The following is a 21,936-nucleotide window of genomic DNA, read 5'->3' as shown; positions in this document are numbered from 1 at the left end:
CCCTAGACTCCTGGAGAAGGAGGAGGAGGAGGAGGAGGAGGACACAGGGTCCCTTAGAATGACTCGCAGTCTAGCCAGCGAGGGAACCCATGGCGACGCCGAGCTGAACGAACACACATATATATATTGAGAGGTTCATCATTGGCACCATTAGGTACGTCATAGCTGCTGGCGGGCAAGACGTAATATCTTTTTTTTTTTTTTAGTCCCCCTCCTGTTGTTTTATGCTTCCGTTTTCTATACGGTTAAGGATACAAGACGGGAAATTAACAATGGGTTTCCTATAACATGTATGTAACATAGGGTGACTGAGGAAGAAAAATGAGTTAATTAACTGAGCGATCTTTCACTTGCGTCACAGAGATATCCGCAGTTCATTAATTTACCTCTAATTGCGCAGTGTTGTATTTATTTTGCATTACGTAAAATGGCTTCCTGTGGACAGGGAATAACTGCATTTACTTTTTTTTTTTCCTTTTCCATCCCAGTATCAGCTGAGTGACTGGGTTCCATTAGGGGGCGTCAGCCAATGACAGTGAGGGTGAAATATGGCACGTATTGACATACGAACACCAATAATAACGCTGCTGACGGAAGGGCATTTTTCACACCCCCCTCCCACGTAACAGCTGTGGGTCACCGTTTAATCCTTTGAAAAAAAAAAAAGTATTAAATCCTCCCAAACAGCACAGTGGGTCTGGACTGGAAACGAAAGTATTTGCTAAACTGTCAGCCCATCACACTATTGCCATATTTGTCTGTCTGTCTCTATCTAATTCTCTCTCTCTCTCTCTCTCTCTCTCTCTCTCTCTCTCTCTCTCTCTCTCTCTCTCTCTCTCTCTCTATATATATATATATATATATATATATATATATATACATATATATAATATATACCTATGAGTCTATCGGGAAATGAAAAACGATAAGTTCCACAAGTGCACTTTCGAGTAATAATCACATCAAGAGAGGTACAAGAAAGAATATAACATTCAGTTGATATACAACGAAGAGACTTAGCTAGCATGCCATTTTGTGTGTATATATATATATATATATATATATATATATATATATATATATATATATATATATATATATATATACATATATACTTGAACATATTGATGTTCTGGCACACAGACGCACTAAACATCCCTCCAGCTTTACCGCTGATTCACATCCCATTTTGCCGCGAACAGTATAGACGGTAGGGAACAGGGACCATTTGATCCTCTCCTCTCAATACGCTTTCCACTGGTTAAACTGTTAACGTTTTGGGAACTCGTGAAATTCATTAGATTTACGCACAGCTATTATAACATTTACGGTAATGCCCACCAGTTACGTGACGAAGTGGATGGTATTGACTCATTGCATCCTAATGAGGGAAGATGAGGGTATCAGAATAGCATTGTAGCTTTACCTAATTCCACGTCTGAAAGAGGGAATGTTGACAATTGTCCCTGGCATACTTCAGCTTATGGTAGACTGCAATACGTGAAGCTTTATTTCATTCACGTTAGATTCAGTTTATGAGTTATGAGAAAGAATATGATACTGAAGTCATCACAAAGTCTTTTTTACAAAAGTAACTCACAAAGATGTAACCCTTGGCTACGTTGATCCGGCCTTTGACCTGACGTCCATGAGATGAGGTCAAAGATCAGGTCATCATCATCATCATAATCATCATCATCATCATTATCAGTCGTGCCACCATCGTGCTCAAAATGCTCAAGCACTGTAGTGCCATCGTGCTCAAAATGCTCAAGCACTGTAGTGCCATCGTGCTCAAAATGCTCAAGCACTGTGGTGCCATGGTGCTCAAAATGCTCAAGCACTGTGGTGCCATGGTGCTCAAAATGCTCAAGCACTGTAGTGCCATGGTGCTCAAAATGCTCAAGCACTGTAGTGCCATCGTGCTCAAAATGCTCAAGCACTGTGGTGCCATGGTGCTCAAAATGCTCAAGCACTGTGGTGCCATGGTGCTCAAAATGCTCAAGCACTGTAGTGCCATGGTGCTCAAAATGCTCAAGCACTGTGGTGCCATGGTGCTCAAAATGCTCAAGCACTGTAGTGCCATCGTGCTCAAAATGCTCAAGCACTGTGGTGCCATTGTGCTCAAAATGCTCAAGCACTGTAGTGCCATCGTGCTCAAAATGCTCAAGCACTGTGGTGCCATTGTGCTCAAAATGCTCAAGCACTGTAGTGCCATCGTGCTCAAAATGCTCAAGCACTGTGGTGCCATCGTGCTCAAAATGCTCAAGCACTGTAGTGCCATCGTGCTCAAAATGCTCAAGCACTGTGGTGCCATTGTGCTCAAAATGCTCAAGCACTGTGGTGCCATCGTGCTCAAAATGCTCACGCACTGTGGTGCCATCGTGCTCAAAATGCTCAAGCACTGTGGTGCCATCGTGCTCAAAATGCTCAAGCACTGTAGTGCCATTGTGCTCAAAATGCTCAAGCAATGTAGTGCCATCGTGCTCAAAATGCTCAAGCACTGTGGTGCCATCGTGCTCAAAATGCTCACGCACTGTGGTGCCACCGTGCTCAAAATGCTCAAGCACTGTGGTGCCACCGTGCTCAAAATGCTCAAGCACTGTGGTACCATCGTGCTCAAAATGCTCAAGCACTGTGGTGCCATTGTGCTCAAAATGCTCAAGCACTGTGGTGCCATCGTGCTCAAAATGCTCAAGCACTGTAGTGCCACCGTGCTCAAAATGCTCAAGCACTGTGGTGCCATTGTGCTCAAAATGCTCAAGCACTGTGGTGCCATCGTGCTCAAAATGCTCAAGCACTGTGGTGCCATTGTGCTCAAAATGCTCAAGCACTGTGGTGCCATCGTGCTCAAAATGCTCAAGCACTGTAGTGCCATTGTGCTCAAAATGCTCAAGCACTGTAGTGCCATCGTGCTCAAAATGCTCAAGCACTGTGGTGCCATGGTGCTCAAAAGGTCCTCGAGAAGGGGGGGAAATGTGATATCTTTGTGAGAAAACATGTTTTTGAGCTCAGTGTGACATTCTGCAGCGAGGCTCAAACGTATCATCTAACCACACGACCCTCGGCTATACTATACATTAATTACGACAAAAAAAAAAAAAAAATGAATATCACGAAAGGTCTGTGATTGCACTCGGTAAAATGACATTATTCCTATTCCATCACTGGACATGACAGACGTACATAAATAGAATGCCGAATTATAATTTCGCATCGGAGACAAAAATTACTCTTCATGGCCTCGTCAAAGTAAACAGGTAACTACGTCCTGCACGACACTGGTTCGTTGTTCGTAGGATCTACAGAGCTGGCGTTCGTGAGGACTTGTCTACCCTTCAAGTCGTAAATGATTCACGGGAAACTTTCCTGTATAATTCAGCAGACAGACAATTATCTTTTTTTCTCAGACATACGTGTATATCTTTCACTCTCTGTCGCTGGAGTCTGATTCCTACCTTCACTGGGTATAATTGGGCAACCGGAGGACCTTAATTTACCCCCCCCAGACCGCAAGAGTACGACCCCTGATGCACGGCTGTACGACTCCAGAAGCATAACCTCTCAAGGGTCAGGTCAAAGGTCGGGGCATCATGCCCAAGGGTCGTACCGCTGTGATCAAGGGTCGTACCGTCATATTCAAAAGAGAAGTGTCAAACTGCGACTGTCGTGGAAAATGAAATTCACTTTAGATGATGTTATCAATTAATATCGAAACTCCTACTGTCAACAAAAAGGGTTAAAAATCATAACACACACACACACACACACACACACACACACACACAACACACACACACACACACACACACAAAATCATATCACTACATAAGTCAGAAGTCCGTGAAAAAAGTTTTTCTCTCTCTCTCTTACACTGCTGGCTTCATACGACATCTCCCCCCATTTCGTACAAGTCCAGAGTTATCCAAAACCGTATCAAGATAACAGATAACGTATTCGTTTGTGCCATCTGCCATTTACTTTAATGCCCGCCCCTGTTAGTGGCGAGGGGAATCCAGTCGAGTAAATATGAAGACGTTGGAAATAATGGAGTTTCGTCTTAATATCCCCAGGGGTAAATATCTCCACGGAAAATTGAGGAATGAAAGTCTTCCTCCTCCCGTTCCTCTCTTCTTCTTCTTCTTCCTCGACGTCAATACTCCTCGTGACCTGATTCCACACAAGATCTCCAGCCACGACGCAGACAACGGTGGAACGACCCAATATTGACCCCTGTCGTTACGACCCTCTGATCATCAGCATGAGGGTGGTGGCCCTTGGATAAGTCGGTGATGACCTATGACCACAATGGTATATGACCCTTAAGGCACAATGGTCTAGCCTTCGACCTGACCTTAGTACTCTACGGTTAGGTCAAGGGCCAGGCTATTATTTCCACTGGACGTTCTGTTGTATTTAAGGATCAGACAGTTGTGTTCAAGAGGTCAAATTGTCTATGGAAAAAAAATAAAGCTGATACCAATTTTCCATGAAGGGAAACAGCATCGCGTTCTTTCCAGCAGACCGTCTTAGTCAGACTGGAAAGATATGAGGGCTGGTCGAAGACGCCAGGTTGTAATACAGGAAGGATCCGATGCACCATTCGCCCTCTGGTTACCCGACATGGAAAGCCCCGGAGGTACGCTAATTCTCTCCTTTCCGTAAAGTTGCGCAAGACCCTGCCATCTACTGCAGTAGTGAGGGCTGACTCCACCCATTTGATGTCCCTCTCGGATCGAATATGCCTCCCCCATGGAGGCCTTGGGGAGTATTCCCTGGCCGAATACCTTCCACTCAAGTGGGTAATTCGGGCTTCTGCGGACTCATGATTAGCCCAAGATTACCCATCCTCCGGTAACGCTCGTCGAGTTACCGAGCTTCGACTGTGGAAGATGGCATAGATGAAAGAGAGAGGACTGGAGGTCGTCCCCCGTCGTCTACCTGTATTGACATCCATGGTACCAGGGACATCCACGAAGAGTCTATCTGAAGCGATGTCAGATCCAGACGTTGGATGTCACTCGTGTCATATGCAAGGTGAGTTGTGCATCCCATCACCAGGATAAGACATCTAAGACTTCAGTGTCCTCCTCTCTCATCCCCGATCTCAGACATCACTCTCCCATCACCAGGATAAGACATCTTATCTACGACCTTCAGTGTCCTCCCCCGATCTCAGACATCACTCAAAAGGTAATCAAAGATGATTATCTCTTACGTAAATCCAAGAGACGTGGGCAACATAAGATTCCACCTCCCTTTAGCCTGGGTCTGCAGAGGTAGCACGAAGAACCCCTCGTGACTGTCCACAAACCTTACGACATAGAATGATGACGACGACACACGTCAGCGTCTGGGAACCCCCGTCAAGCGGTCGTGAGGGGGTAGGAGGAGGAGCTGGCTGGCGTCGGTCCGTACTGATATAACCAAGGGGATCCCACGCGCATGTCACCTGGGGGAAGGCGCAACGAACGCAGTGGCTCAGCCAGGAGGGTACGAGTCGAGGGTGGTCCAGGTCAGACGCCTGAGGTATTATCATCATCTTGGGAGAGAAGAGAAGAGAAGAGAAGAGAAGGAGAGGAGAGGAGAGGAGATGAGGAAAGGAGAGGAGAGGAGAGGAGAGAGACAGAGAAAAAGGCAATACGAGTGTATAACTCTCTCCTCGTAACACACAAATGGTAACCACATACATTTATAAAGAATAACATTAATTTTCTCTTTTCTTCCCTTTCTAACGAAATTGTCGAACGATCTGGAGTGTGAAACACTCTATAGATATATACGAACAGTCAGAGTGGAAACGATGTTACGATATTATCTATCTATCTATTTATTTTTTTTTGGGGGGGAGGGGCTGTTTAAACGCAACACTCAGTAGAATACTCAATGACACTTCGACCTAAACTATTTACAGCCATTTACGAAGACTATGGAGCTGCTGGTCTTTGAACTAGTAATCCAATATCGGGGGAAAAAATATGAATACCCTGTGTTTAATGGCTTTTAGTAGGCGGGTATTATTAATTAACGAGGAATATTGCTCACGGAGACATTCTCTATTTAACAATATGTTTCCTGTTGACAAACATACAAACATAATCTTTTTCTTTTTTAAATCGCTTGATGAAGTTACTCACGACCTAATCTTGTATGTACTAAAGCTTATATATCTGAAGCAAAATGTAATTAGCTTTAGGAAACAAAGTAATTACATCAGCGTTCGCCCTTTGTCCAACTAACTTTCACTTTCATTAACATTCCTCGCTGATTATACCCTCTCCCTCCTCCCCCAGTCATGGCGAGGATGAAGTGAGAGGCCAATCTGCGCCGGTCTGTGGTCGATCATGGTCGAGTAAGATGGTCTATACCAACACCACATTCGACAGACCCTTGTTACCCTCCCTAGCGCGCGCTTGAAAAGTCTACGGATCCCGCAATGCACGTTTCACTACCACGTCTGTACTCTCTATGAACTTACCAGCTGAGCCCACATATCGCGAACGAAGCGTCTGTAGACTTATTAGTGAATATTTGATCGACATAATGAAAGATAATTGGATTTAACACATTTGAATGACAGAAATCATCAAAATTCTCGTACTCTCTGACCCTATATACGCCACAAGTCTAGGGACCTATCAATGTTTTATTTCACTAACACAAGAAATCTATCAATGTTCTAACTTGGATTTCACACTAGAAATGTCTACCCTTCCCAACCCACACTTTATAAGTACCGACACAGTATCTATGAACATGGACGGTGGTTTATTAAACATTAAAACCATAAATATATTTCATGATTGCGTGTAAGGGTGCGGTTCACGAACTTACTGTCCGTTATTTCGCCCTTAGAAGTAGGTATATAGACTTACTTAGACTCTCGTTGGACAGAGAAAATAAAATGTGTACGAAACCTGCGCATCCATATTTCACAAAATGCGTTAACACACAAATAGACTTTACCTTACGGTGGCATGAAAGGAATTCTTCTTTCCCATGTAAAACCTAAAGCCTCATGTGCTTACATCAGAACACAGAGGTTGAAGAACGTCTCCCTCACAGACTACATACAGTCAACCATCACAGTCTCTACCTTCCAATCCCCTATCTACTTGATGGTACAAAAATATCTACACTTTCTTGTCTGTCATCCAATGGCCCCATCAGTTATCACGTACCACAGTCTCCACCTCTCCCATCGTGCGGCTGGCACAATACTGCCATTTCTAACTTGGACAAATGTCATGTACTTGACTCAAGAGATAAAGTGTGGAATGTTAAAGATATACAACGTAAGCAGAAATGAGAGAGCCATAAGGAGATAGAGTGAACAGAACAGGCACAATCATTAATATCTATACTGTAATTCTTTGTTCAATTACAGGAAAAAAAATAGAGAAATCTATTTTGTGAAATTTTTACTGAAAAACTGAAAAACATTATTCGCGTAAGTTATTCTCCAAAGCGTGACTCCGCCAACAAACAAAACCCTCGCAGCCTCCAACACACGCGAGCGTGCGTTGTAGATCACTCTTAATTATAACTGAGTGTTTCCCTCATTAGCCTCAATTGTTATGGTAATTACTCTCAAGTTGGCGAAGTGTTAAATGCCATTCAATTACTCATCATTCGGCTTTGTCTCTACACTTCTCTCGGTCATCAAAGAACCATTAGCTACCATTGTCACGATATCATGGAGGGAGCGCGTCGACAGGGGAAGAGAGTATGGTAGGGGAGAGGCTAGCGTATGGTAGGTATGGTAGGGAAGAGTATATAGCATTGGGAAAAGGGAGTATGTTAATTATGGTATGGCAGGGAAGAGGTGTATGGTAGATACATGGGAAGGGAGAGTGTATGGTAGGTTTGACAGATATGACTGAGGAGCAGAACATGGTAGATGTTGCAGAGGGAAGGTGGGTGGTAGGTTTAGCAGAAAAGAGAGTTTATGATAGACATGGCGAGGGAGGAGTGCATGGTAGTTATGGTAGGGACGATGATGTACAGCAGTAATGGCAGAGAAAAAAGAGGTATGGTAGAGACAATAAGTCCTTTTAGAACGATTCATTCGTCAGTTGTCTTTGATCATCAATTATAAAACAGACACACACACACACACGTATTCTCCTCCTCCATATTTGCTTATCTACTCCAGTCTATCCAGTTTCCGACACTTCGTCCCGCTTATCGAACCTGTTGTGGTGATATTCCCTCAATCCGTAAAGCCTTAAAGTTCCGTTCGTCTGCCAAGAAAAGAAGATAATGTTCCAAAAGAATCAATCTCTTTTTTTTTTTCCTGTAATCATAATATTTCGTTCCGGCTCGTTCTTCCACAGCAATCCTATGTTTGGTTTCTAAACATCAGAGATGACGGGAGAGCCATTCCTCCAAACAGATCAATCCAGGTGTGTAAACTCTCACATTTCTATCTTTTCTCTCATTCTCACTCACCTCAGCACAGCTTAGCAACAGCTCCGTGAGGTCTCACTGCATCACTAGAAAGTTCCTCTTTACAAATACTTGAAATCCGGAACCGCCTCGCCATCCAGCGATCTTTCAAACTATGTCTTCATTTTTTTTTTCTCTCTCCTCACTCTCACCTCTTGATTGCTGAAGTGATTCGCCTTACGTACACAACACTCCCTCCTCCTCCTGAACCCCGTTCGATGGCTTATACTTTTCTTCCCCAGTTGATAATGAAGATGTTTTCTTGACCGTGCACACATCACATCTCCGGACACACACACACCACCCCCCAACCCTCCAAGCCTCGTACCGCGCCAGCCCCTATGGCCGTATTGCCACCCACTTTATAACCTTCGCTATACTCGATCGACGAACAATGAGGAACCATGGAAATGAACAGCTTCTCTCCCCCTCCCCCCGGCTTCAAATTACAGGAAGTTCTGAAACGAGGATTTCCACACTGAAACCCTCCACTGCCTCTCATTGTTACTCTCTCACTCCCCCAAACTCTCGACCTTTTCCATATCCACTGGTGTCTTTGACACCACAATTTTCCTCGTAGAATAACCTTCAGGGTTATAATATTTTCAGGGGGAATTATCAGGTCTGGGCCATAATGAGCGACGAATGGAGTGGCGTACGAACATAAAGACTTGAAAACACAAGATGTGAGTAAAATAAAGTTTGCTTTACAGGTATGAGGCCGACCTCTACTGAAGCCGAGACAGACAGACCAACAGACAGACTCACAGACAAGGCCATACACAGCACACACCATCCCCTGGGGTGGGACACCATATTTACCAGAACATGACCAAAATCTATTTTACTTTCCTGGCTGAAATATCCAGATATTCCCAGGAAGGAAACAATGTTTCATAGTTTCAAAAATAAGATAAAAAAAAAAGAAAAATAATCTTGGGATGCTATTTTGACTACCAACACCGAGTTCTGAAAGGTTAATATTCTCGTCAGTATTCCTCACTGGGCCTTGTACTCGCCCGATGTGAAGTACATCGAAGTGTCTATAATAATCTTTTTTTTCCGCCCTGAGCCACCGGCAAACGTCCTTGTGGAGTCTATCGCCTCACGCTGGCTGACATGCGTGCTGGTCACCTCCCGAAATTCATGAACCACACCACACGCGTTGGGCTGCCGGGCCCAAGAAGGGAGAAGAGGGAGTATGTTGAGTGTAACGATGGACGACGGGAGAAATATATGACAAGGTGGTGCTCAACTTAAAGTTCATTTGTTGGTTGGCTTACTCTTCAATCCAGCAGTACCCTACCCAGATGCAAAGTTTGAACGATAGTATTTTGTTATCACTAGGAAGGTCTCGATTTGAAGGGTTTGGAGAGCTCGTCTGATATCGAATGAATTGTTAATTGTGCGAAAAATGCAAGTATAAAGGGTAGAAACATCGAGAGATATTAGTAAAATACAATTTACTATCACCCGGTGAGTCAAAGATATTTATTGTTTACGGTATAAGATGTGTTATCAAGAGGTGGAAATCCTGGAAAGTTTCGATAGACTGAGACTTCGTCTTCTGAAGTTAGCAAACAATATTTGATTTGATGACGAACTCAGATAATGCCAGATAATGATATAGTTTATTCAGACCACTTCTCCTTCAGTCCTCCGGCAACATACTGCCTATCTACGAAGGTCCTCCCTACATCCAACATCACACACACACACACACACACACACACACACACACACACACACACACACACACACACACACACACTACATCAACCACACCTACACGACCATCTCTACCACACCATCACCACAACCTTCGCTCTGGCAGTCTCCACCACAAACACACAGGGTCCCGGATTCCCCTGCGATGCTCTGCCATCTCATTAAGCTTTAGCGGCGCTAAGCGAACATTGCCAGACCACATTCTACCTGGAAAAAGCTTCATCTGTGCCATTCACACGATTCGAATACAAATCGTCTCGCACCTTCATACGGCCGCTAACCCATACTGTTTTCGGGCGGTGATGTTAGTCTTATCACTGACACGTTACACACACAAGGAAGTGGAATATATATATATATATATATATATATATATATATATATATATATATATATATATATATATATATATATATATATATATATGAAAATGGGTGTGTGTGTGTGTGTGTGTGTGTGTGTGTGTGTGTGTGTTTAACAAATTGCAAAATCAACGAAAGAAAAATCCAATTTCTGACCGGACTTAGACTGGAACAGTAAGATGTGAAAGGATGGAACATGAGGAACCATGGAACAGTAAGATGTGAAAGAGATGGAACATGAGGAATCATGGAGAAAATGAGGTGTAAAGGGATGGAACATGAGGAACCATGGAACAGTAACATGTAAAAGGGATGGAACATGAGGAACCATGGAACAGTAACATGTAAAAGGGATGGAACGTGAGGAATCATGGAAGACCAGGATGTAAAAGGAGACGAGTGTTGGTACTGGACAATATATTCGAGTCACGGGACGCCCACTTGTCTGTGAAGCCAATTGCCCGGGATGTGCAGGGGTTGCGCCACCCAGCCACAACCTCACCCTACCCTGGTGCTCCGTCATGCATGGCTTCGTTACGTGAAGCACTGTAATGTCAGGCACTGTTATGTGAAGCATTGTTATGTGAGGCACTGTTATGTGAGGCACTGTTATGTGAGGCACTGTTATGAGAGGCACTGTTATGAGAGGCACTGTTATGTGAGGCACTGTTATGAGAGGCACTGTTATACGAGGCATTGTTATGTGAGGCACTGCTATATATGGTCCTATCATGTGAGGGCAAATGATACTACGTCAAGTTGACCTACTTAAAAAAAAGAGGTTAATTATCTAATAAACTATGAACGTTTTTGGTAGAAAAAAATAATATCTGAACACAACTCCAGTAGAGAGAGAAGTCTAATCACGACACATATGATATATATATAAACGTACATATCAATGGTATTATCATTATCAGGTAGATAGGTTCCGGACACCACAGCGGCTCCAATCATGTAGACTGCTTATCTCCAGCCTCTTATCAATCCAGCCATGTCCATATCACCAGTATAGCCAGGCACCATCACCTGGCCCAGTCATCCATTGAAAAATTACAGTCAAACTGTGTATAATTTCCTTTCGTGAGACATGGCTCTTTAGACAGCTTTCACCTAAATAGTCACAGAGGAAGAGCTGTCTCCTCTGAGCCCAGGACCCTTCTCACGTGAGTGAGGTGCAGCGCCCTGCGACAGAAGATGTGTCTGTGACAAGGAGCCGGGAGGGAGGCAGCTCTGTCGTCTTGCGCGAGCAGCAGCGAACATGCAATAATTTGAGGTAATACCTCAAGGGCCCACCATGAAGGCGCTCCGTCGCTCTGTAATTCTGTTTGGAGAAAGCCTAGGCTCGCCGGGGGAGAGTCGGGCTAGTGCACTTAACCGCTGTGTATGTGTCGCCTGGCCTGCCACAAGATCCTCCACTCTATGACCCTCCGATCTGGGGGCCATAATGACCTGTAGGCGCCTTAGACCTGGCCGCGTCTGCTTTCCGTGAGATCGTCTTGACCATCTGCAGGTGGGTGCTCATTCTCCTATTGTATTATGCGATTACTTGAGGACGTATGTATGGCTGTTAGACGTTTATTTTTTTTTTTTCAGATGTTTTCTCTCTTATACCGTGGTCCATTGTCGGCTGATCCTCATTCTTACCGTCTTGTATGAGTAGTATGAGGTTCTCTTTTATTACAGTGCGACTGTATGAGGCTCTCATAACATTTCGTCACCGTGTGCGACCTACCCTCACTGCGGTGCTTGGCTATGCTAACACCTCTTGGTGTCCTTGTGTGGTTATTCTGCGGTAACACCACGAAGCCTTCTCTTGTTGTGTGTGATGTGTGAAGGGCCATTTCCATACTGTGGTGTATGTATTATGTATTCTTCTTCCCCTTTCTTGTACACGACGCCATGTCAGCTTGTATTATGGTGCTATGTGAGCGTATCTTTTCATATTCTGCGTCACAAGTGGCGCTCTTTTCATATTCTGTTTGGTGCGTGTACTCTCCGTCTAGCGATAGTGTGTCTTGCGTTGGTATGTGCATGCTTTTGTATGTGTGTGTGTATGCACGATGTCTGTGTGTTGTGGTGTGTGTGTGTGTGTGTGTGTGTGTGTGTAGTTTGTGTAATTACCTATTTCTTCCGTGTGCGGAGAGAGCTTTACACTCGTGAGTGAACCCCATCTCATGAACTTTATTATTGAAACAGCTTTTTAAACTTTTCTATGTTACCCACATTCTCTGCTTCGTGACTTAGTATATTCTATTCTACTACTACTCCTACTACTATTACCCTTATTTCATAAACGTATTTGCGCATATTCTAAAAAGTCTTGGGCATACATTGATGTTATACCCTCCGGCTGCTCCACCCCTTCGTCTCTCGACAAACTGCCCACTGATCACGTCATTGAGATGGTGTAAGAACCAAATGGTTGTGCTTAAAGTCACTCTTTCTTCTGGCTCTTCCACAGTGGGCAAATCTAAGACATCTAAGCCTCTCCGTGATAGTCGGAATTCTTAATTCCCTGCACTGTCCTCCTTTGAACCTTCTCTGTCAGCTCTTTGCTCTTCTTTAACTGCGGTGACCAAACTTTAGAAGTATAATCTAGTTTTGGTCTACTGTGAACAGCTTGCTGAATGTTTCCTTAGTCCATATACTTGCATAACTTGCCAGTAAACAGTCTAGTCTCCTTCGCTAACATAAATCCTTCAATGGAATGACAGAGGAGCGACCTTGTTTACATCAGTATTCAAAATACTAGAGAGAGAGAGAGAGAGAGAGAGAGAGAGAGAGAGAGAGAGAGAGAGAGAGAGAGGTAGTCCTGGATTACACAGGTCATTATCTTCACCGAGGGAGACTTCCATAACATCCCCTATGGTTTAGCAAAGGGGGTCTCTCCAGACACTCTCTGAGTACAGACAGTGAGGTTCCATTTGGGGCCAAAGAGGGTATACGTGTCTAGCATCTTCACGACCCTCATAAATCCCACTGGATTAACTTCGATGTTCTTCTCTTTAGTACAAAACGATATCAACTGAAGATGGTGGGAATTTGTTATCCCACGAGTTTCTTTTGTATTGGAATTACAAGTGGCGTTATCTTTGCCCAATTTCCCGCGGGGTGGGAATTTGGTGTATTTCTCCGCTTCGTAAAATGCTCATAAAACCGGAATGGGCTCATAGTACGGCCGTAAAACTGACTCGCACCCCTGGCTGGGAGCCAATATTATTCAACTTCAATATCATTATTCCCTTTTGTCCCCAGCCCCTCTTCTGGCGCGGCCTGAAACGCGTGTGAACTTCTTTCCTAAGACACACACACACATACACACACACACACATACACACACACACACACACACACACACACACACACACACACACACACTTAGGCAAGAGAAAGAATAGAAAAACAATCAGAAAATAGAGGACTTGAAACCCATCATGCCTTTACACTATATGAATTGGCAACGGCGAGCCTGAATCAGCAGGTATGGCATTATTAACGACTACAGAGTCTCCACCGCCGACCAACCAGACAAGCTGACGACGTCACAGACCGTGAATCCGAAGCTGCTTCGTTCGTGTGGTCGAGACGCAACGACTCGACTCGCCAGCGAAGCGGCCGTGTCGAACGACAGGACTGAAATAAAGATAATGAGCGGAATAGATAAAAAAGAAATGTCCAGATGATATAAGAGCTTGAGTTTACATCAATAGAATCTATTGTGTGGAGGGGAAACTTGTATACATATATATATCATCTGGTCTATATATACGCTAGTGAAAGGTTTATATCACTTTTTGCTTCGAAAATTGGTTATGGGGGGAAAAAAAAAGGAAGAAATGGAGTTCTCAGTTGGTTGTTAGGTTGTGGTCTCTAGGTCTACGATCCGCTTGGGGTCACTGAGGCAATCAATGTCAACTCCAGGAATATGTGTGTGTGGGATAAGAGATGTGGAAATCGATACTGAACCAAATCTGCTGTCCGAGTCCGACCTCAGGAGGGCCTATAAGGAAGACATAACGTCTCTTATGAGATACCAGAATCGTTTTTAAGTACGTGGGTGAGGAAATACTCGCCAGACTATACACAATGTATATTAAGACGAAAAGGAAGGTACTGGTTCGAATCCTGGTTTTCGGCAGTCGGTCCGCAGTCAACCCAGCTGTTCATCCACTTGGTAGGGGTTGGTCCATGAACTGGCCTTGATGAAGGCTTCCGTTGCCCGTGCCGAATCAAATGACATAAATTTTGGTCACCGTGACTTAAAGATCGAGTGAAGGACAACAATAATGGTAACAGAATTAAGAGAGCTAAGTTACAGCGCGAGGTTAGAGGCCATGAAATTGCTCCCAGTGGAAGAGAGAGGATAACACGATTAAAGATAACGTTAGCTTTCGAAAATCATGTGACTAACGCAAGGGAATTGCAGCGAAATACGTAACACTGTACTTTGTCACATTATGCTCTCATGACCTATGTGCTTCTTCATCTCCCACGTATGTGAACATGATCACATAAGTGTTGGTAGATGATGACTGCATACAAATCACTTTTACGCTTGAAGAAATTAACGATTGCTTCAGAGTGGAATTTACCTTGGCTTAACAACTCTATTGTGCTTACGAAGGCAAAATTCACCTCTAATAAGTCTGTTATACACATGAACTACTTGCTGAAACATCGTATTTGTTGCACTCTTTCCATGCTAGTATATGTAAGTCTTCAACACCGCAACTCTACTCTAGGTTGAAATCTGGCCAACGCGTGGGCGAAATCCCAAGAAAATCCACCAGCGAAACACAAACGTAGTTTGTCAATGTTGGCGCACTATCTTTCCAGCGACCGTGTTGGGTCTCACCATCCAGGCAACGTAGACTCAACTCCCGTGAGAAGCCTTAAGACACGAGGTGCTTGAGACGTGTTGAAGGCAATGGTTGCTTCAGGAGTGCCGTCATAATCTTAACTCACCTCTTCCGGAAGACATTATAAAGTTTATTACACACTCAACCACGAGAATGATAAACAGAACCTCTAAAGAAGGCGCGAACTCTACTGCTTCGCTTTTAATCGACTCTGATCCTCTTCTTCGACCAGCTACAGCGAAATATTTGGCACTATGAATCTACAGCATCACACCTCCAGCAGGACTCTCTCGAACGAGAGGGACCGAGGGGCATGAAGAGCTGCCTAAGTAAACAAAGAGGGAGACACTGGAGGAGGATGAAGCGATCAGAGTGGACGAGGATAGGAACGAGTGGCTAAGCGGGTCAGGTAAGTTGGTGACGGATAGACTTAAAAATCTATACCCGGCGTTTGGTGAGAGACGTGAGACCAATACATGAGAATTAGGGGAAAAGGTAGCAGGGCTGTGGAAATCAAATTTACACACTCTCTCTCTCTCTCTCTCTCTCTCTCTCTCTCTCTCTCTCTCTCTCTCTCTCTCTCTCTCTCTCTCTTCTCTCTCTCTCTCTGATCATCATCTGATGGTTTGTATTTGTGTGTGTGTGTGTGTGTGTGTGTGTGTGTGTGTGTGTGTGTGTGACGGGAGACACCACGGCCTCTCCAGACGAGCTGCCCCAGCGGTGTGAGTCTGTGTTGTTGTCGTCTCTCTCTCTCTTTGTGTGACCCTCAGAACACCTCCCCCCCCCCCCTCACCCCGACCCCCACGCTCCACCGGGCCTTTATAACAAATACGAAAACGTATTTCGTCCAGATTTGGCATTCAGTTCCGCCTCACATTTTTCGACAAAGCAAAATAAATAAGGGCAGTGTTGGCAGGGAACTTCATATTGCTGGACCTGATTTGCATTAAAGTGGATTCCACTTGTGTTGATGGAAGGACACGATGTATATATTCTTTTTTTGTTTCGTTTTGTTTGCAAGTTGTTCGGTCGTCGACTCGTGGTGAGTTGCGGCCGTCGACCCGTGCTGGGTCTGCTGTGTTTCATTAACCTGTGAGCTTAGTGGTAGGGGCACCACCAGCGTAGGATCAGGTCGAAGAAGACACATGTTGGCCTGATGAAGACTCACGCAACGCGAGACGAGAGAGAGAGAGAGAGAGAGAGAGAGAGAGAGAGAGAGAGAGAGAGAGAGAGAGAGAGAGAGAGAGAGAGAGAGAGAGAGAGAGAGAGAGTTCCATAATTGAACACGTTATCATAAGAATATATAGTCTTAACTCTTTCCTAAACTACTGTAAGGATCACCTCACCGATATATATATATATATATATATATATATATATATATATATATATATATATATATATATATATATATATATATATATACATATATATTGTCCTATTTCAAACCCCTGTTGCACAGTCAACCCATACGTAACCTCTAGAAATGATCAAATTCTCTGGAGCACGTACTACAGTTGTGCAGAATTGAACAAATAAGAGACAAACGAAAATAATCACATTATCATTCAACCCTTCTCAGCTCTAGGGATAGCGTGGCATACATTCAGAAACCCGTCCAGCCTCCACGGCCGTAGATGTGATACCTCAGCTCCCATGTAGACAGACAGGTCAAGGAAACGCCCGTCCTCCTCCTCCTCCTCCTCCTCCTTCTTCGTCTATCTATAAACGCTGACGTGGAAGATCCCATGATGAGCCGGCCGTGAGTAGGGTAACAAAGGAAACTTTGGAGAGAGAAGAAGAGGAAGGAGGAAAAAATATATATATGAAAGGGGAAACTTATCCTTTCGTGGCAGGGGGAAGTATATTCATGGAGGGTGTGACGGCCCTTGTCAAGGCCACCAGATCGAGAAGGTGATCTTGTCCCGCGGGAGTCGAGTGTCGGGTGTTTCGAAGCATTCATATCCAGTGATCAGTACTGCTTCAAGGGGCTTGTGTGGTGAGAGAGTTTTGCCTCGCGGGAGTCGAGTGTCGGGTGTTTCGAAGCATTCATATCCAGTGATCAGTACTGCTTCAAGGGGCTTGTGTGGTGAGAGAGTCTGTCTGCCTCTGTGCGACGCATCTTGAGATGTATTGGAAAGATTTTGACAGAAACGGAGACGTAATCGAGCAAGAGTCAGTGATGAAAACGATCAGGTTTTAGCGTATGTTGTGTTCAGCGTAGGATCTTCTGTTTTTAATGCTACCCCGCGAACGCGGGAAATGGCGAATATATATATATATATATATATATGTATATATATATATATATATATATATATATATATATATATATATATATATATATATATATATATATATATGAGCTCTCGACTTCCTTTCATAAAACGATGCATTTATCATTTCATGAATTCAGTCTCCTTGTCTTTGTGTTTCTATCGCCATATCCTCTCTCTCTCTCTCTCTCTCTCTCTCTCTCTCTCTCTCTCTCAGGGCGTGTTCGAGTCTCCCCCCCCCCCCCCCCCCCCCCCGCCTCTGCCCCGCGCGTGTTCTTCCAGATATAAGATTTCATGACCCTACATCAGGCAGATGGAACGAGACAGGAACACTCGCATTCCTCCCGCGGACGTGAAACAATACCCCTTCAAGTGTGTGTGTGTGTGTGTGTGTGTGTGTGTGTGTGTGTGGGGTGGGAGGGTGTGCACCCCCCATGACGCCAGGTTCCCGCCATGAGCATGTTGATTTACATTTCCAAGACGACCTTAGTGTGATATTGGACCGTCCTGGAAATGGAACAACACCTCAGTCCCGTGTGACTCCTTCAGATACGCCGAGCGAGGCAATCTCGGCTCTTACCACCTTATCAACGCGGGTATTCCCTCTCTTTAAGCTTCACAAACGTCCAGGGAAAGATTGACGCAATTTAGACTCGTTCACCATAATGCCTCAGAGATCATGTATGTACGAGTTCCCCCCCTGTCTTAATAAGAGGAATATCTAAAGGTGTATATCAAGTGTGAGCGATGGTCTTCGGAGGTGGATCTCGAATCTAACTCCCGGTTGGAGTTCAGATGGAAGTGCGTCTCTGTTTCCCCAAATGTGTTCCTCCGTGCCCCGTCCTCTTGCATTACCGCCACTGACACCTTCATGAATGCCATCTGCGCCCTGTGCAAGCGTGAGCGGTGGTGGTGGGAGAGGTTTGCGAGCAAGGATTACTAGAACTGCATGCGAGCGCTGATTTCTGGTACTACCGCAGCTGCATGGTGACGCCAGACTGATTTTCTCTTGGGAATAAGTTGGCTTCATTCTGTGTGTGTGAGAGAGAGAGAGAGAGAGAGAGAGAGAGAGAGAGAGAGAGAGAGAGAGAGAGAGAGAGAGAGAGAGAGAGGAGAATAGAGAGCCTTTTATGATTACTCTTTGTGTGTTTACGAGGAGGGAGCTTCACACTCATGTTGCCCCGTCTCTTAACCTTGTGTAATATGTACCATCTCTAACAGGTGATTGTGTTCTGTGTATATGTGTGTGTGCGTGTGTGTGTGTGTGTGTGTGTGTGTGTGTTTGTGTGTATGTATGTATGTTTCATTGGTGGTGCGTGTACGGTTAGGCGTGAATACGTTTAATCACTGTTTGTTATCATTTGATTCATATTTCACTTAGTACCTGAATCCTAGATGGATCTTAGACACCATGTATGAAAACAAGTAATCACACACACACACACACACACACACACACACACACACACACACACACACACACACAAGTACATTGACAACTTGCAGTAGCAAAAACGCAACAAAACTGAACACCATAACAAGTCAGAAAACCACAAATAAAGAAAAACGAAAAACAAAAAGAGCAAATCAGTTGACACAGAGCTTGTCAGAGGCATTTTCATCTAGTAGTTTACAGTTCCTGGTCTGTTCAAAATGAGGGGAGAACGTGTGTCTAGCCCAGACTTAAGAGCCTTCATCTTCGTGGAGGTAATTAGTTAATGTGGTAGAATGTACGTGTTCCCTGGGCCCGTGGCTTTCCGTCTGCAAGAGACGTAGTGAGTGGTGGTTGGCGGGCTGGTCGATCCTGGTGGGTTTGGAGCTGGTCTGTTGTAGCAGGTGGTGGGGCTGGTCGGTTGTGGTGGGCGGTGGACTGGTCGACTGTGGCAAGGGTCACAGTGTTTAGTGTGGCAACACTGCCAGCCACTCACCACTGATATAAAAAAAACACGATAATCTTGAAATGTTACCAAAAATGTGTATATTGTGGCACACACTCGGCGGTCAGTGGATCTGTGTTGTGTTCTCAGTCCCCAACTGCCTCGTAAATTCTCTAGTGACTAGACTCCCTGTGAACAGTCTCAGGCAGACAGATGAATTCTCAATTGTTGGTTGTAAGGACGATTTTGGGTGTGCCTCATCGACCTCTGGCAAGAGAAGACCCGGTAATACATAAATGCCTTTTGGGATCTCAGACTTACTCCCGCCCGGACAGATGCTGTTTCATTGCATTATGACATCTGAGAGAGAGAGAGAGAGAGAGAGAGAGAGAGAGAGAGAGAGAGAGAGAGAGAGAGAGAGAGAGAGAGCAGAGGTCGAGTCTCTGGGCTGCTTCTGCAACTTCATACTCTCGCGGGATCTCGGGTGTCCACTCCGAGTGACGTTGCTTCATCGAATTAAGACTCCTGAGTGCAGAGGTTGTAGTCCCCAGGCTGGCAGCCTGTGTCTTCACATTCTGTCGTCGAGGAAACATCATGACCTGTGTCCTTCAGCTGCAGGTGGTTCCAGAACGGGAAGAGGGTTAGGTGTGGGTCTGACGTGTACACTGTCAACGTCACCAGAGGAAGACTGTCTTATCTTAGTAATGCTCATAAGTGCTCGTAGCTTTGTGTTGCAAGCCTCACTGTCTTTAGGATATATATATATATATATATATATATATATATATAGACTTAATGTTGTCCATCACCACCATCTTATAGCCCAACACCGAGGCAATAACAGGCAGGGCCGGGTAAACTCTGCAGTTGCTTTTCTAATTCTTTTATCTGTCGGTTTTCATGACCAGACTTGCGACAGTCGACAGGCACTGTATAGAGGAGTACATTGGGTGTGTCTGTACCCGTGCTGATTCTCTGAATCTTAAGAAGGACAGCGTCCAGAATAGTGGCCGTCTGCTAGGACACCACTTTACGTAGCAAGGTAAATGAATGAAAACGGTGTTGTCCCCACAAGCTCCACCCGCGTCGTGGGAGGAGCGGAGGTGGATAAAACAGCTACATGGTCCGGACACGTCCCTCCAGATGAACTCGGTCACAGGCGCCGGGATGAATACATTACCAGACTGCAATCCTGGGGACGGGGGCACTGCAATATCCTCGACGGCGAAACCACAATGGCCAGGGAAAATCGATGGAGACAGGAACCCAATCAGGCATGAGAACTGTATATTCCACCTCATCAGTCTTGTAGTGAGAGAACATCGGTGCTGAAGCAGATATTGATACTGCACTTAAGCGGGGTGAGACACAGCAGCGGCAGCTGTGCGAAGCCAACTGGTGACGGCAGAAGAGTGAGCAACGATCAGGGAGCACGTCTGGCATAGAGTGCTTCCAGTCCAGTTCAGTCCAGTCCTCCTCCTCCTCCATCCATAGGGTGGGTCTGGGATGCGGATGGTCACGGGTTGATTTGCCATAGCGTTAAGCCTGGTCGATGGTCCTAATTGCCAATCCTAATTGCTACGGTCCATGGGCAGTGTGTGTGTCTCTGTAAGGGGAACCTGCTTTAACCATGAGGTAGCAGGAGGTGGGTGGACATCAAGGGCTTCGTATGAAAGCCACAGCAGGAGTACTTCTTCCTTCTCCTCTTCTTTTTCTTTTTCTTCCCAAAAAGACACGAACGGCTCGGAAGAACTTTACTGGTGCGCCAAAATGGATGTCTGTTTCTCTCTCTCTCTCTCTCTCTCTCTCTCTCTCTCTCTCTCTCTCTCTCTCTCTCTCTCTCTCTCTCTCTCTCAACGGCGCTCGATACCTGATGAACGTCCGTTACGAGCATGAAAGTTACGAGCATGAAAGAGAAAAAAAAAACCAAACATTCCACAAGCAATAAGAAAGCAACTCTAGCTGTTCTCAGATGAGATTCCAGAGATCTGTGGTGTGGCTCAGCTGTGTGCACCTGCACAACAGCACGACGCGTCGTGGTGGGGGGAGCTGGTGTCAGCACGACACCAGGGCGTCATGCAGCTGCACAGGCGCCAATTAGTCGTCATGCAGCTGCAAAGGCGCCAATTAGTCGTTATGCAGCTGCAAAGGCGCCAATTAGTCGTTATGCAGTCGGTCGCCAACGCGACATCAAAGGGTCATCATAGCCGTGCTTGGAGACACCAGACCATCATGCAGCTGTCCTAAGGACCCACAGACCATCATGCAGCTGTCCTAAGGACCAACAGACCATCATGCAGCTGTCCTAAGGACCCACAGACCATCATGCAGCTGTCCTAAGGACCCACAGACCATCATGCAGCTGTCCTAAGGACCCACAGAC

The sequence above is a fragment of the Panulirus ornatus genome, chromosome 19 (genome assembly GCF_036320965.1).
Source record: "Panulirus ornatus isolate Po-2019 chromosome 19, ASM3632096v1, whole genome shotgun sequence".
Taxonomy (NCBI): domain Eukaryota; kingdom Metazoa; phylum Arthropoda; class Malacostraca; order Decapoda; family Palinuridae; genus Panulirus; species Panulirus ornatus.
This window is presented reverse-complemented; position numbering follows the sequence as displayed.